The sequence below is a fragment of the Sebastes umbrosus genome, chromosome 20 (genome assembly GCF_015220745.1).
Source record: "Sebastes umbrosus isolate fSebUmb1 chromosome 20, fSebUmb1.pri, whole genome shotgun sequence".
In the NCBI taxonomy this organism is placed as follows: domain Eukaryota; kingdom Metazoa; phylum Chordata; class Actinopteri; order Perciformes; family Sebastidae; genus Sebastes; species Sebastes umbrosus.
In genome coordinates this window covers 9322821-9330353 of record NC_051288.1, presented here as the reverse complement: position 1 = coordinate 9330353, position 7533 = coordinate 9322821, and positions in this window count along the sequence as shown.

Here is a 7533-nt window from a genome sequence, read left to right as displayed (position 1 = left end):
TGTGGGTGTACCATGATGGGAAGAGTGGGCTGCACGCCACAGCTTCCTCCACCATTAACCTGCCATGAGGACAGGGTGCTACTTGTATATTTGTGATTCAGTATGTCACTGATTCATTCATATTCCTTAAATGAAAGAACGCTGTTTTATTGTATGCGTTTGCAAAGCTAAGTCAATGGTCAGAGATGCTGAGATTCTGTACCGTTTATGGCTTCAACTGTATTTGGCTTTCTTAACTACTACCTCCAGACCACAACTTCATTATCTAATCATCTCATCACAACAAATGATGCTCATATTTACTCTTTTAAAGCCAGTTATCCCGAGGTGATTATTCTATTTCAACATTATCTTAAGAAAACAATGATTGTTTTCTTAAGATAAATGCCTCATTATGTTCCTTTATCTCAGGATAACAGGCTCTCTGTACTTCATGGTGTATCCAGACTGGGCTCATCATGGAGTGATTCCACTCAGCTTGGGTAGAAAGGGGTTTTCTAGAAGAAAAACAACAGAGGAGGAAGTTAAAATGACTAGACAAACGTTACTATGAGTATCATCTCATTAGCTCCAGATAAGAAAATCAATGAGAAAACAGACAGTTACATATAACCATGGTTCTTTTAGCGAAGAGACTATCACTACTCCCAGTTACATATTCTATCACCCAGTGATGTGACAATGTTGACGTTTCTGAACCAAAAATCTGTTTCATATCAGCCTCGTATGATGCTTGCAGAAACGCACAATGCCACGTGGTTAACGTTGTGAAGCGATTGATTAGGTTTAGGCAACAAAACTACTTGGTTGAAGGGCCAGTGTGAAACATTTAGGGGGATCTATTGGCAAAAATTTAATATAATATTAACAAGTATGTTTTCTTTAGTGTATAATCACCTGATAATAAGAATTGTTGTGTTTTCGTTACCTTAGAATGAGCCGTTTATAGCTACATAGAGAGCGGGTCCTCTCCACGGAGTCTGCCATGTTGCAGATAACGATGACGTTACTGTCGCCGCTGCTCTCTATCTCTTGCTTCACCATTCACTTCCCACGTACACACACACTCTTACGCACTGGCTCTGCTCCAAAGGGCTCTAGAGAGGGCCGTTCGCATTTTTGCGTCGGCCACCGGAGCTCTCCAACATGCTTGGCACACGGGAGAGAGGCTTCAGTTGGTTGCAGTCTCCTCACCTCACCGCTAGATACCGCCAGATCCTACACACTGCACCTTTAAAGTTAGAAAAAAGACCATGGTTTGTGTTGAAATAATAATGTAACAATGTAACATCAAAATGTACACGCCCTTAATGGGCTTTTTAATGTAACAAGCGTCAAAACGTGATGTAACAAGTGTTGAGTCAACGTTTACTTTTGGTTTCACATGGGACACCAACAGCAGTCTCCTGTGTTTGATTTTCAATTTTCAATTTCATGACTTTCTCGCTTTTTACCCAGTAACTTTCAATAACGGTCGCTTGATATACCGCTACTCACTTGCTGTACGCGTTGATCCTTGTACTAAGTCACTTGCTCTGACCAAATGCGAAAAAAAAATCAACACTTAACATATCTGTGGTTTGCTGAAACGTACAATGCCAACATTATTTCCTGGCGACTGGGCTGATTCTATATGTATAGGAACCCTTTGATGGGGCCCTTCAGTGATTTAGTCTCGCACTTCTATAAAGTTGGGGGACTTACAAGGCAGAGATATCCCAACTTTTAGGCTCTAGTATAGATTAAGTTCCACACATGCTGGAGCCTACATTTCCCATAATGCAGCTCAATAGCATATGATATACAGATATACAGATATACAGATATACAGTAGGCCTAAATCTTTAGTCTCCAAGCCCACATTGAGATAACCCTGATGACATCATTAAAAGACATTATACAATTGTTTTCAAGGGCTGAGTATGTACTCCCTACAACTTCTCCTTTAAGACGATGATACAGAGTAATGCTGTAGTGCAAGCTGAGTGGACAGACTTTCAAGTGAGACATTGCCGACACCAGTGCTCAAAAACAAAGAAGTGAAACCAGTGTGTGCTCCAAAGAAAACAATAATGTGCATGTCAGCAGGGCTGCAGCCCATGGCAAACTTTTTTACCAAACACTATATGTACACACTCCAAGGCCAGCAAATACTGTCACACACAAGTGCTGCTGCATCAGCCTTGCAAGACATTATGGATGAAGCAGAGGCATGTAGAGGACGCTCAGGCTAGCCAGATGTAAAGCTGTTTGGAACAAGTGGCCATTTGGGATCACTGGTTCATGAAGAATCATAAAAAACTGGCAAATGCAGATAGATCATTATTATTTTTTAATGCTGCATGAACAAGAAATACTCTACATGCTAAGAGATACATGCACATTTTCAGAAATGTTCACATGTCATGGTGTAGACTTCAGCCCAAACTTATTCTGTACAAAATACACTACAAAATGTGGATCCAAAACACTACTGTTCATTTAAATTCTCCAAATAAATGCTCAATTAATAAAGTACCATTTTTATCCAACACTTTCATCATCCCCCTTTTTTTTCAAATTAATTTCTCATTTTGAAAGATCCTCTCCACATTCACCTCCAACGTTGAGTGTATCAGCCCGTCTTTGTTCAGCATCCCATCTGGTGAGTCAACAGTGAGGCCCGGAGTTGTCCCAGAAACCACTTACTGTGTGTGTGAAAAGGAGCCACATCGAGACATTAATCCCCAAAACAATAATCCAATAGATAATGCTTGAGGGAGGCCATTTGAAGCAATGGAAAACAGGAGAGTGGGGCGAGGGGGCCCCGGCAGAAGAGATTCATTCCTCCGGCAGCTAAGGAGATATCACTCACCGATTCATGGGTGCACTCAAGTGTACTATTTGCTTTTCAATTAGGCCATATCCAAATGGAAGATAGGGAGGTTTTAAAAGTATTAACATGCTAGTTAAAAGAGTACAGGATTTTCTGCCTCACCATCCAATTTAGATAGAGTCCATCTGAACGATTAGCTGCTCAAACAAGCTTTCCTGGCAGAGCACACACACTGATAATAAATAGTGATGGCCAAATGTTGCAAACATCCGACTGAATTAAGGTGCTATTAGGGCACAAATGACATTTAAGGAACAATATAAGAGGATATATCCTGAGGAAAGGTGGGTGGCTAATGGGATATAGAATCTGAATTGAATTTTCCATTTTGATAAGATCATAAAGGTCACACTTTTTAATGAGGCATTTTTTTTTAACCTTTTTCACACCCTCCTCTTTTTCATAGACCCATTTTTTGTCTTTTTTAGGGGGGTAGAGGGGGTCTTTATGGGGTGATAACAAGTCAACAGTAGATGTCAAATAGAAGTGGTGAACATCATCTTAAAGCTGGGAACCTGAAGATTAATTTGAGATGCAGCTCAACACTGTGTGTCATGTTGTTCTATAGTCATAAATCAGAAACAAGAAAATAATTGATTAATTAATTAATTAAAATAAATGGTGAAAGTGTATAAGGGTTTAGAACATTATGATAGAAGTATATGAAGTATATGATGGTCATTCCCATTTAACCATTTTTTTTATCTATCGAGAATTGATAAAAATGATCAGTAATCCCTCCAAAATACCACATTAAGACACCAAGACCTTGAGGAACACCATAGAAAAAGCCATGCTGTGATTTCGGATCAAAATCTTTGAGATTTGGAGATTTCTGCAAGCATTTCTTCTGTGTTTGGATTGCAAGCACTTCTGTTGTGTAAACTGCTCAGAAACCCCCTTATTGTCAATCTAGCTAGGAAAGCCATCCATCCTCTGAATGCTCTAGGTCTTTAGTTTGTGGCTGTAAAGTTTCATGAGGCTGTGATTATCCTAGAGGTCACCACAGGTCATTTTATACAGTGAGGTCAAGTTTAAAAAATGGTCTCACTACAATGAAATGGCTACTATGGGGACTAACATCATCATACATGAATACAGTTGGGCTCAATGGATCCATGAGAGTCTCAGCTTTACGGTGATACCCAATGTATGTAATTTAAGACTGTTTATGGACTCCAGTATTCAGAAATATTCAAACACACCATTTTAGAATAGGCAAAAATAACACATTTAGACTGCATGGTTTTTAAAAATACTTCATGAATTCAGAGATATTATGACGCCTCCATAAAGCACAGTGCACACAGCACACTATGGAAACTTCATTATATGCCAGGGATCTGCATGCTGTCTTGTCTTAATAATTTTCCAATAGTGCATCAATAGTTGGTGCTGATTTAATGACTGTAAACACAACATTATTTAGGACTATACACCACGTCACCACAATAAAACCTAAAATGATAAAAGTAGACTAGTTTTTAGCTAATAATGCAGCGCCTGCCATAGTTTGTATTTAGGTCCGGCCCCTTCCTCACAGGTGCGTCAACAAACCAGCGGGCGTTGCAGTGACACAAATACGATCCCTCGCACAACTTCCCACTGTGAATCTTGCCATTTTTTTCCCTTTGGTGCACTGAAGGCATACACAGATCATACAGATGTCGTTACCAACGAGTCATTGATACCAAAATCCAAATTATGCCTTGAAGGCGAGCCCACTCATAAAGGTGTGCCTTGTCACTTGGCTTTATTCATGTATAGGTGAGGCTACAGGTCTAGATTGTGCGGTTTAGTCATGTTGGGTTGGTATGTTCTCTCTCTGGCTTCATCAGGTCAGTGTTATATTTAAAACACACATACTTCTGCCTATCAGTTGTGATCTCACTTCACTGTTATTGGCTAAGTATGCCACACCATAACAAAAGTACCATAAAAGAGCCCATTTCACGTCATAAAATCATAAATCTCAATCTGCACACACAAAGCCAGTATTGTAATGTCTGAGTGAGCGGAGTCGTGGAATGTCAGAAGAAATGGATCAAAAGTGTGGCTCAGGTCTTATCAGCCTGGCCCCAGTCATTGTTGTACAGTGACGCTTTTCTATTACCAGCACTGATTACAGCAGTTACACTTTAAAAAAGTGTGTTATTGTGTTATTTAGCCTCCAAAGTATCACGGTTGGTACCAATGGATTCTTTATGTTTTTTAGTTTTTTTATGATGTCACTATGTCCACTGTATCTATCTAGCTTTATTTATTACAAGGCTGTGTTGAATACTCGATTCTGATTGGTCAATCATGACGTTCTGCCATAGCAACAGTCTGTTATACATAGATACGGTCTTTAATTTCTGTATAACAGACCGTTGCTATGTATAACAAACCGTTGCTATGGGCGCAGCTCTGATGTCGGAATCTGGCGGACTGCTTTGATTTCTTCAGTAAGTAGCCGTGTAATAAGCGGGATAATGTGGCGATGAGGTGCAGCATCGCCCTGTCGGGGATTCTTTCACAACAATGACCGGCTCGCTGTACATTATCCCTTACATGTGTTACTTACTCATTCGATAATGACAGCTACCGTCCCTCCGTACGCTACCCTCCCAAAAATGGTGGTGCCGTCCCAGAATGCTTCGCGAATCCAATTCCCTAGAGAAGTAAATTCTCTCGCAAACACATCAGATATCACAGAGGCTCCCATAGGAATGAATGGACTCCCGGTTGACTTGCATATGTACACAGAACTATGTGGAAATGAGGCGTTAGATGTCAGGTAACACACAGTGATATTACTTCTCCAGTTCAGGTGCAATTCATATCTGTTTGAAGCGCTTTATGACTTCATATCTGAGTAACGTGTCAGTATTGACTTGGTGTGTATAGATGTATGTGTAGAGGTATGTGTGAATAGGATAAACGCAGCTTGTATCTAGTTTTACCGTGTTGAATAGCAGCTCTTATCATCCCCTCATAGACACAAACACACCTAAATGATCCAGTTATAAGCTTTTATCGATCTGCTGCTGGTCCTTTTATGACATGCTTGTGCCGTTGTTCCCATCCCGCACCATTGATTTGTACTGCCTGTGTAAACAGCAGGCCCCCTTGTAAAAGTGCCTCAGTCCACAGCAATGTGTTGGGCAGGTTGTGTGTGTGTGTGTGTGTGCATTTGGGTTCAATGATATGGTGATAATACCAGATCAATGAGAGATAATGTTTCAGGATGCTACTCTTTCTACTGACAGATGGGCCTTGACACACAGCTGTTAAATGTTTATTTTACCTTTAACTTAACCAAACACTGACTCATGTCAGAGGACCCGTTTTCTGCTCTTCCATTGGTCAAGAGAAACGGATGTCATGGACATACAGGTGGTCTATTCTGTCATGACTTCATCTCCACAATCATCTGTATCTGATTAATCACCCTGTTTATCCCTCTGTAGTCTACCGTAGGTTCATTTTGGTTCATTTTTGCTGACTTTCTGTACATTTCTTTTGGTTTTTGAAAAAGAGAGAAAAGCTGTGCACAACATGTATCTCAGGGTTGGCAACTGCAAAAATAAACAGTATTGACCCTGGGCATGGAATGAGTTGCAAAGTATCATTACCTTAGCTTGAATCTCAAAGGGACCTTCCTGGCTAAATAAAGGATAAATGAAAAAAATACATTTAAAAGATCTGAAAAAATACAGTAATGACAAGGGTTTGTGGTAGATAGCCTGCACACTCATCCAGCTAAAATATAATATATAGATATATTTTATTAGAGCAATGCCTTCATTTTTGTCTTTGTTAAGCAGCTTTAAACTGTCCTCACCCCACATGGATGCCATCCTTCTTTCAGCAAAAAATCAACTGTCAGTCTGACTTGTTTTATCCATTTAACAAAAGATTAAGCTGCCAAGAACCCAAAAAACAAGAAAAATTACACAGACTCCTATAGAAATGCACACATCTTTATTGATAGTCAACAGTTCAAGGTTGTAAAAAAGATTGTTTCACTTTTTATACTTAAAATAAAATACAGCAGAACATAATTAAATAAATATATAATATTACATACATACATGTAATACAGTCTAATTGTATGTTGTGATTTTATCCCAACCTATTTTTGTTCTTTTTTCATTGAAAGTCTATGCATTGCAGTTAATAAATGTATGTTATTAAAAATTCTTTCATAACATGGTCTACAGACATAGTGACACGGTGTGAAAGCCCCACATCAGCATTTTCAACTGTTTTTCTCAGCTTGTCTCTACATGATATATAAATAAAGTTATGTTACTTAAGATACGTTAATAAAACATGCTCAGTGTATTCACCGATGAAAAGACATGTCCAGTCGTTGTCCCCAATGTATTCCCAGCCACCTGCGCACTACCCAATTTCATTATCAGCCTCCCAGTACATAGGCTATATACCTTTCACCATTGTTCCAGATCCAAGTTACGATAAGATTGGACCAGCTAAAACTTTATTTTCTATTTTAGCAGGTTAATCAGGGGTTTGAAACCAGGCTAAGCGGTCTGTTCTTTGGCCTTATTTCATATTCTTAGGAGAAATAGTTAACTCCTTGCCAGCAGGACAAAGTAAAAACATTTAGTCTACTGAGGTGTGATTCCCTGCAGTGAATGATAAGCCAAAGA